At 33.0% G+C, this 10,839-nt stretch overlaps 1 long non-coding RNA gene across 1 annotated transcript; it reads left to right on the top strand.

Annotated features, from left to right (window-relative positions):
• Positions 1-2,912: 2,912 nt before the first annotated feature.
• LOC139316429 (uncharacterized) lies at positions 2,913-7,432 on the top strand. Its single transcript, XR_011600366.1, has 3 exons — positions 2,913-2,973; positions 6,591-6,653; positions 7,209-7,432. It is a non-coding gene; the product is annotated as an uncharacterized lncRNA (long non-coding RNA).
• The last annotated feature ends 3,407 nt before the right edge of the window (positions 7,433-10,839 follow it).

The raw sequence follows: 10,839 nt of genomic DNA, 5'->3' as shown, positions 1-10,839 counted from the left end.
CAGGGGTGAAATGCTACCAGTTCGGACCGGTTCTGCCATCCGGGTAGGGAAAATTTTGACTGGTTTGGAGAACCGGTAAGGATAAATTTGATTGGCTCTGCCAACCTGTCCTCCCCCTCCTCTCACCTCTCCTATATTCTGTTGTTTATTAGGTCAGCTGATTCACGCGGCAGAACAATTGTCACCTCAGCTGAGCTAAGAAACAGCAAATGAGTCTTAGTCTCCTTTGCCCTCAGCTAGAATAATAAAGGGACAGTTTCTGTGCTTTTTTTCCTGTCCCCCACCCCACCCCCAAGCAGGGAAAGGAATATTAGCTTTAATGAGATGCCTGGGTGTTCAGCCAAGAGCAATTATCACCTCCTTAAAATGTTGTGAAACTACAAACCACCTTGCCTGAATTAAGAAACTGCCTCAAAAGAAACTGCCTTTTGCTTCCTGTGGAGCAAAAGCAGAGCGCCTCTTCCAGGGTAGATTTCTCTGTATCTTCTATTTTTCTTCCATAGCAGAACAAAAAAGCCTCTTCCTGTGAAGGCTTTTCCAGTTCTTTATTCTGATTTTCTCCTGGAGCAAAAGAAAGCCCTTTCTAGTGAAGCTGTTCCACTGGTTAATTGTTCTCATTGTCAGGAAGCTTCTTCTTAGTTTTAGGTTGCTTCTCTGTTTCTTCAGTTTCCATCTATTGCTTCTTGTTTTGCCTTCTGGTGCTTTGGAAAATACATTGCTCCCCTTCTTTCTGGCAGCCCCTTAAAAGCCTGTTGCCTATCACACTCTTGGCAAAGCATGTGAGCCATTTCCTCCTTTCAATGATCCATGAAAGTACATCTATAGTATGTAGTTAATAAAGTTAAAAAAAGGTGAACAACATCTTTACAAAACTATAGATATGTTGATGCTGGGTGTGACAAGGAATGGCTGGGAGGGGAGGGGCCAGACGAGGCATCCCTTGACCTGAGTGACATTGAGTTGGCCACACCCACCCAGTCACATGACCACCAAGCCACACCCATCAAGCCATGCTCACAGAACCAGTAGGGAAAATTTTTAGATTTCACCATTGACACACACATACATGCACACACACACACACTGCAATGTAAATTAATATTGCTTTCTTTTTTTTTTAAGCCTTTTTATTTTTTTACAACTATGGATTTTAGCAAAATTAAATCTTTCCTTTAAATCAGAATACAGCTTGAGATAGATTTAAATGCATACATGGAAGCTTTATGCATTCAGAAATGTTTCTTTTTCGTTTGCACTATTGTTTTTATATCATCAGGTTATTATACAAACTTTCATAGAACGTTGGCAAGTATGAATTTTTTATTTCCTTTAAAAAAGAGAAGTAGTAAACTGACAGCTTCTGTATTTATTTTACCGAGTTCTATTTACAGAGCTTTTTTCAGTACAATCTGGTAACATAGAATAGTCATGCCAGTGAGGAAGTTTGTAATGTTGGGAAAAAGGCAGAAAAGCAATAAACTTTGCACTTATTATAAATTTTTAACCTTGAATTGGAATGAGTTCTTTAGAATGAGATAAAAGCAGGGAGCTTGCTTGTAGCTCTCAAAAACAATGTTAAAATAAATGTTAAAATAAAACTGAACAAAGCTGATTCTTTTTGTTTCCTTTTCTAGTCCTTTAAGCTCTGATCTTCTTTGTTATCAATGTGTCTGCATATGCTCTTTGGTTTTCAGAACAAAGAAACTTTGCTTTTTCATCCCCTCACTCTAAAAAGTTTAGCATTTCATTGAATTTCCTTAGATTGTGATTTTTGAGCTAACATTATGGATGTACATTGGAAGAAATACTAAAATTTTGCTTCCCCCCCCACACACATTTCAGATCCCCTATCTCCATCTTTACTTTTGTTTGCCTGCTTCCCTTCTCCATCACTCTGTAGCCTCTGTGACAGTTTTTCCTTTCTAATACTAAATCTCTCCTTGGAGATTTGAAACCTAAAGATTTATGCTGGAAAATACTTGAGAAGATACTTCTAATTAAAAAGCAAGACACTCACATTTCATAACGAAAATAAGGGCCAGAATTTAGTACTTTATTAATCACATTCATATAGCCTCTCATTTCACCAAAGCTGACTCTGGAGAGTGAATAAATAAAAACAAAAAAATAAAAACAAAACATGTACAGTGTAAAAACCTTCTTAATAAATATCATAAAAGCAAAGATACAAACCACAGAAAGGGATATAAAATGGCCACTTCAACCTGGATATATATAAACAGGTGTAGAAACCTGAAGCCTAACAACATAACCAAAACTTGAAGGTTTTTCATAATACCAAAAAGGATGGATCTAGGCTGTGTTACTTTCATCATTAACACAAAGAGGCACCTTTAATCTCCAGCTTCATTATAAACTCTAATAAGCTGCCATTGTGCTCAATGGTCTCAAAAGCTTCACACAGATACAAGAATATCATATGATCACTCTATCCCATCTCTTCCTTGATGTTAGATCATTGGTCAAGACTATGCAAAATCCAGTTCTAAATCTTGACTGAAAAGGATCAAGATAATCTAGTTCAGCTGAGAACACCTGCAATGTCTTAATTTTCACCTGGCTAAATATGGATTATTTTATATTAGCCAGGAATTTATTTTTTTAATAAAAAACTTTTTATTAATTAAACATTAAAAACATTGGACACAGTGCGATCTCCTAGCTTAGTTATTTCCATACATATTTTGACATAACAACAAATACAATTCCTACTTATCGTACATTGCTACTATGATATTATAAACATATCCCTTGTCCTCATTTGCATATTTATCTAAATATTGTCCAATTTCAATTCTACAAACCCGCTAGGAATTTATTCTGAGTCCCAAGAGGAGTGAAAGTGCAGTGTGATTAAAATAGCCTTGATCACATGATGGCAAGAGAGGTGACAGAAACATTGAGTTCCCCTGACCTCTAAGAACGGCAGCTGGACTATTAGTGTGGAGAATGGTAGGCTGCTGTTTGGATTTTTTATTTGTTCCTGAGGTTTGGAAGCCCTGGATTCTTGTAGGTGGTGGAGATAGTGGAAATGGTAAATATATACCATGTGGTAACTTGCCAGTGACTCCAGCAGTATATTGTGAATGGTGTTTGCCTTTTTGTCTACTGAAGACTTTGCATGGCCACTTCATCCTGCCAATCTCTTATAAATCTGCTTCCAGTCCACAGACTATCCTGTGTTAGATTAAGTATTTTTGTATTATGAAGAGGTTTTTATTGTGATCTAGGGGTTGTGTGATGGAGGGTTGAGAGTGAGGGAGATATTAACCATCTCAGTGAAATGATGAAATCTTTATAGGTCGTTTTCATCCAAGCTAGAAAAAAAAAGGATTTATTCATTTCCTTGATTTTTGTCCCTCCACTTTTTGTCCCTTCTGAGCTCACAATGTCAGAAATGGTGTTACTTCTCATTTCCTTATGCAACAATAACTTTATATTTGTTTGGAATGGCCAATATCATCCAGTGAGTCTTCAAGGGTGATGTTGTCTTTGATCAAAGTTTCTCCAGTATAATTACATCTTAATATCATGAATGATGATGCAAATTACTTAGCTACTTCTTCATGTGACAAAGCAGCATTATCCATTGTACATTGCCCAGAGTCACTTGTTTATGAGATTGACGGCCATATATATTGGTTTATTAATAATAGTAATTAGATGGTTCAGTGACTACCTACAAACAGTATTGAAATCTACCAGAATAGCAATGAAAGGGAAATTATATTTATTCATTATTTATCTTTTTTAGTTATTTATTCTCAATATATCTGAATGGATATGCTTGATTTGTACCTTAGAACACTTTCAATCCAATCTAATTAGGCAAGCTGCAACTTAATTTGGTTAATATCAAAGACTTCCCCTGCTCCAAGGGTCAATAGGTTGAAACATTAAACATATAATTTAAACTTGGTAAACATATAATTTAAATTTCAAATCTGAGGTTTAGAAATACTACTGTGATACCAACAGAAATGTGTCAGTAATGCAAAATCAGTAAAATATACAGTTTTGGACTGAGCAAGGGACTAGACATATACCTAGACACTTTATTTGACAATCTTTCTAGCTTTTGAGATTTCACACATGATATATAACTTTTATGAATTTATGTATAAAGCCATGGAAACTAGATGCAACAACAGTAGTCCCCGGAGAGGACATTCTGCATTTAATATTAATTTCTTTGCATTTCTACGGGGATTTCTATAAGAGATAGAAAGCTGGTTGTAATAAGATTATTTCATAGAAAGAATAGTGGAAGCTTGGAACCAACTTCAAATGGGGGTAGTGGGTCATTCATCAGTACCTGAGTTTAAACATGATTGGGATAAACACATGTCCATCATTCAACAAAAATTTTAAAAAAATAAAAATAAAATAAAAAGAATAATGAAAATAATGATAATGCAATAAATAAATACAATTGACAAATTCACAATCAGTCAATTGCAAAAGGTACCTTTACTTGGAACATTTTACATCCTGCGATTATATTTGTATCTCAAGTCTTCAAAAGGTAGACAAAAATGACAAACTCAGTCTGAACATCTGCCTGATTGTGTGACAAACCAGTAAATAAATAAATTAATTAAAAAGAAAACAAGAAATAAAAACAAAATAAAAGATTCAAAAGGCAGACTCAATGGACCATTAGATTTTTTTCTGTTATCAATTTTCTATATTTCTATGCTTCTAAGATACAGTACAGTGACACTATTCTAGAGTTAGAGGATACTAAACAATACATGCTATGACAACATAAATGTATTTTTAATTCATTTTGCAGAGATTTTCCTTCTCTTCATCCTGTACTAATTTCACAGTTTCATAGCTTTCAGGTCAATTGAAATAATGAGCTTCTAATCTTCTTACTACATGGATTTTCAAAATTGCTCAAGCAAAGTATATGGTGCATTTTATAAGCATTATTAGGAATGTAAACTTGCCATTGTTGTGTCAATACAATATTGAAATTATGCTATTGGGGGTACATAATGTTTGGAACAGAAGGATTGCTTCCCATTTCCTACCTCCAAACATTTATAAAAGAATGAATCAATAAAAACAAATGTTTTCCAAAATTGGCATAGTATTTTTATGTTCTTTTGAATCTTCCTACACATATGTGCTTTTTTGCTTGATGAGAGAAATTACAGTGCAGCTACTAGAGATTGACTTCCATAATCATTGTTTCTAAATATATGTTTACTCAGAAGTTAAAAATTTCAGGATCAAGGATAATCTGAAGAATAAATATGCTAAATAAAGCAGTCTTTAAAAAAAGCAGGGGGGGAACAGTTGGAGTAGAACATTGTATCATTGTATTGTAATAAATTGGCACAAGAGATAATATTGCAGCATCAGTTACCTGCCAAATGCATATCCAGAAAAAATAATGAGAGGAAAAAATATTAGTAGGCTAGGGCTGCACCTGTTGTTTTGCCCTGGAGCAAATAGTAGCCACTACATCATAAAAATAAAAGAGAAGTTGTTGCTCCCCATGAGAGTTGAATGTCAATCAAACTGGTCTCTTTATGGTTTAATCCAGAAAGTTCATAAAGCTGTATGTTTTCCATCTGTTCCTAAGAAGTTAGGGTATAATATTTAAAATATCATCTTAAAAAATATGTCTTTGACCCAAGAAACACTGGTAATAGCTTATTACTTTGGGAAAATCATATTTTTGGTGTCTGAAAGTAAACATAATGTCAACATGACAAATGATACAGATTGTTTTCATTAAAATTGAGATTTTAGTTGACAAATGGCTATCAAGTTGCAAAAAGGCAAAACAAGATTACCCAATAAACATGGAATTCAGCAAAACAATGAGTTGAATTTAATATTCCGGAATCAAAGTCCAAAGTACCTAGTCACTGAATATAATGTTGCCTTGGATGCTTCCAATATTGGTGAACTCACATGTAGCACAGAAGAAAAGAAATACTGTGCTCTGCACACAAAAGTAACGAGAAGATTAAAACATATGTTAAACCAGATGATTATTTTTCAAAATTATGTAATTTGTATAGTTAAATTCATTATATATAGTTAAATTCATTATATAGTTATAATTCATTATAGCTGCGTGAGTTCAAAGAAAGTAAATTCATTATATATAGTTAAATTCATTATATAGTTATAATTCATTATAGCTGCGTGAGTTCAAAGAAACTACCATATAAAAGCATCACCCCTTTTCTTTTTGTTGATCAAATTTTAAAACTGTATTATGTATACAAATGCTTTACAAACAGCAGATAGACCATAGATATTTGATTGGATGATTCATATGTTTTTTCACAACATATTATAAAAATACACTTTTGTATACCCTCAATTTTCATAGACATTTTCCTGTAATTTAGATGCTGATGAATGCAGAGAATAAATGTATGTGAAATTGTATAGTTTAAAAGAGTAACTGTTAGCAAATGCACTAGAACAGAATATTGACCTATCATAGATAGTCAAATAGAGAAGATTAATGAAAGCCAGTATGGAAAAATGGTTGAGATGCTGCAGTGGTTCAAGGAGACTCAGACTGAACTCTCTTTCAGGCATGGAGGTGAGATGTGTGACCTTGGCCTAGTAATATGATGTCAGCTCTAAGAAACATGAAGGTCAGTGTCAAGCCAACTGATAAGCAAAAATCATAAACCAGCATTGATAGCTTTGCTGCAAGAACCAGGTAACCATAGTACAAAAAAAGCCCCATAGTGCTAACAATAAGAGGGAAAGGATTCTCATGATTTTCATGCTACATTAGCTGAAGCATAATCATTCTTCAAATATCCAGGATGTTACAACAAAAATCTGCAAAGTTCAGTTCATAGGCTCCCCTCTCACATTATTCTTAGTTGCAGAAGAAAAAGATTCTTTTGTCACAGTGACTAAAAGCAATGTGAAAAAGGTCTTCTTAACTACTGTGTCAAAAGAATATTATTTATCAGTACATTTAAATGAATATTTTTTTTAAAAAAATCATTTAAAAACTTTAATGTCATCTCCATCTCTTATAGTAGCTGTCTTCTGCTATTTATTGTTTTAGTTAATATTATATGTAAGTTTTAATACTTGTGCTAGCTGTTTCTTTGTAACAAGCTTCAATACAGGAAACCTTATTTTTGTGTTGATCTGGATACTTACTTTTTGTTCCAATTCTTTTTGTTTTCTAGTTAGAGGAATTCATTCTTTTGGGAGAAAAAATTGTGGAGAAAGTGCCTGGCTTGGGAATGAAAATGTTTCAATAGTGACACTGGCTTTATTACCAATTCCCCCCTGCTATGTTTCTATTGTCTGAGCTACTTCTGTAAGGCTTCGATTTCTTTGCCCTGGATAGACCTTTGCAGTTTCTCCAATTCTCCTTCTCTGAATACTTTATTTCATATTAAAAATTGACATTGACCTGAGCCTTTGTTCTATTGTTTCTCATTCTGAATGTTGTTCTTTCCAGAACGGATATATTCTTTTGACATATCCTGTTCGGCTTGATTTATAATAACAGATCATTATTTATTTGTTTTCAGTCTTTGTATATTTGCGATGAGTAAATATTTTCAATATTTCAATACTTCCAATATTTCTGAAGCTGGTGGTCCTGGTTGCTCAGCCAACAGTCCTGAGTCATGTAACCCACTTGTCATCAGATATCTAATACATTCATTGTTGACTATGGCAACAACCAATTTGGTATAGGTTTCTACATCTCACAATATATTTATGGGAGATGCACTCTTCATCTGGCTCTTCTGATGAGTCTTGTCCATTATGGTTTAATCTCTAGCATAGCTCTCATCTTCCTCAGAACATACAACTCCACAACCATGTCAAGTTAGTGTCATACTAGAATGATGATGATTATCTAACAAGCTTTTTATGCATATGATGACAAGTATCACATAATGTGTTTGATGTTATTCTAGTATATAGTGAAAATATGCTGATGAAAAGTTGGATTGCTATGCTGCTCTAAATGGGTTGGTATTCCTTTTTAATTTTTTTGGCTATCATGCTATGTAATTCCATATGTGCTATACTAAAAACTCAGTGTTTAACAGTGCTTATGAGAAGATCACTATCGCTGGAGGGCACAGATTAGAAGGGACTATATTACAACATTCACATTTTGGAAGCAAATAGAAGTTTGTTCTTAGGTGGAACTCACACATTTCTTCACTATTTTATAGCAATAACAATCACATTTAAGCTTATATACCACTTGATAGTGTTTTACAGTACTCTCTGAATGGTTTACAAAGTCAGTCTATTGCCCCCAACAATCTGGGTCCTCATATTACCAATCTCGGAAAGATGGAAAGTTGAGTCAACCTTGAGCTGGTCAGGATCGGACTCTTGGCTGTGGGCAGAGTTAACCTGAATACTTCTAACCACTGTGCCACCATGACTTATCCAGATTAGGAATGTATGGGTCAGTCTAAAAAAAGTACATCTTTGACAATTTATTGGGTATTAATTACAAAAGGTACATAATTTATTTAAAAATATTTTAAATTATAATTTAATGTAAATTTTAAACCCTTCATCCATATTCCCCCATTAACCAAGCATTATATTATACCCAAAATTCTTTGCCCATTGAATTATGCAAAACTTCCACATATTAACTCTTCAAATTAAATTTTAATAATAATTTATAAACCTTGGCCATACCATTATGTGGTATTCCTTATTACCACACATTGCAGTATCAAATTAATTTTTTTACAGAATCAAACATGTTTCCAATTTTCCTGTAATTTAACCTCCTTTTCAATTGTAAATATGTAAACCAATCTTTCTGACTCTAATTCTTCTTTGGACTTGAGGGTAGGTTCACTTTAATTAAAGCATATTATTTGACCATAAGCCCACCATTCTGTCCTTGCCATCATTTCTTTTCTAAAAAATTCTTCCTGAGGAGACATTTCAAGACATACTTACGTCTTGTTTTATACCCTTAGAATGGTCTTAGATTTTAAGTGATTCTTAAAATCAAAATTTATTTTAATTTTGTCATACCATAAAAGACAAAAGATTGGAGTGCCATCCAAATCTTAGTTCATGGGCCTCTAATTCAAGTAATTGAATTACTTGAACTAGTTTTGGTCTTTCATCCAAACCAAACAGCAGGCATAAAAATACAATTTCAAATCTGATAAACACAAACCTTGTCTTTATTTAGTATCTTGGAATAATTCGTATTCAATTCTTGGTTTTTTCCTCCATATAAATTTAGAAATGTTATTTTGCCATTGTTTAAATGAAATGTTAGTTGTCAATATTGGTAAATTCTGAAATAAAAATAACATCTGTGGTAAAACATTCATCTTAATTACAGAGATTCTATCCAGTAAGTATAATTGCAAATTCTCCCATCTTTTTTAATATAATTCCACACAGATACAAAATCATTTTGAAACAATTTAGAGTTTGTATTTGTCAATGTAACCCCAAGATATTTAACCATTTTTCTACTTTGAAACCCAACCTGGTTGTCAGTAGTTCATAATCTTGAAAAGCCATAGTCTTAACAAGCATTGTTGTTTTCTATTTGTTTATTTTGTAGCCAGCTAAAGCTCCAAAGTCATTTAACTTCATCAAGTATTCTGTAGCAGTTTTGGATCATGTAGAAATATAACTAAATCCACAGCAATGCTTTCAATTTACAAACTTCTTTTTAAATAACTTATATCTGTTATTTTCTCAACATGTCTAGTATGTCTGTTCAAAACTTCCAGCATATAAACAGTAAAGGAGATAAAGGACATCCTTGTCTTGTGCCCTTTTGAATTTCACATGGTTTAATTAAGTCACCTTTAATAATAATATTTGCTTGCTGTGAAGTTTAAATCACTTTAACCCCTTGAATAAATTTTTTCCAAAGTTTATGAACAGAAACCAATGTTGATGACAACAGCAGATAGCTGGGAAGCAAAAATGGAAAATATAACTACTATAGAAATTGATTGGCCCAAAGCACCATACCAGGTAGTATTGAATTTCAGCTGCCAATGAAGAAGCAATAAAGGGGCAAATTGTGAAGGACTCATTTTCTTAAGGGGCTTGTCAAGATAAATGTAGCTAGCCAGTTTGAAGCTCTATTTCCCTTAACAATCAATTATGCAGTATATAGCAGTAGCAACGACACCTTGTGGATAACAAATTGATTAGAGAAGTTGGCCAGGCAGGTTGATCATTGTTTCTACTGGATAAGTTCACAACATGACCCACTAAAGAATAAAATAAACAAGACTTTATTACATAAACAAGATTTTAGAAGAATCAAGACTTGTTCTCAGATAAAAAAAAAGTGGTGTTATTAAGAAATAAATGTGAAATATCAAGTTAAAAATTAGAAATTAAGGATGGAAATGATTGTGTTTAAATTAAAGGGTTTAAATGGAAAAAGGAGACATTGAGAAATATATGTGATAAACGGAGAAATAAGAGAATGGAATCAAATAAGATTAAGATTAGGGGTTAGGGCAGATGGCAACATTGACTATATATTAAATATTAAATAGAGATGAAAAATAAAAAAAGTAGAAAAGGAACAGGATGGCAGAAATGGAAATATATAAATTAAATTTGGGGAAAATAAGCTGTATAAAGGTTGACTCGGTCAATACTCTATCCAGAAAAAATGTACTGTTTGTTTGTGTGTTTTAAAAAAATAAAAAACTAAAAAAAAAAAGACTTGTTCTAAGATATATGAAGAAACCATAGCCCTGAAGGGAACAAATGAAATGGATTTGAGGTTTACTTTTTTAAAAAAATACCATATATAGTTTTGAAATTGTAAGAGTA

The sequence above is a fragment of the Pituophis catenifer genome, unplaced genomic scaffold, assembly GCF_029215685.1.
Source record: "Pituophis catenifer annectens isolate HBS135680 unplaced genomic scaffold, rPitCat1.0.hap2 SCAF_4, whole genome shotgun sequence".
Lineage (NCBI taxonomy): Eukaryota > Metazoa > Chordata > Lepidosauria > Squamata > Colubridae > Pituophis > Pituophis catenifer.
This window is presented reverse-complemented; position numbering and strand designations above follow the sequence as displayed.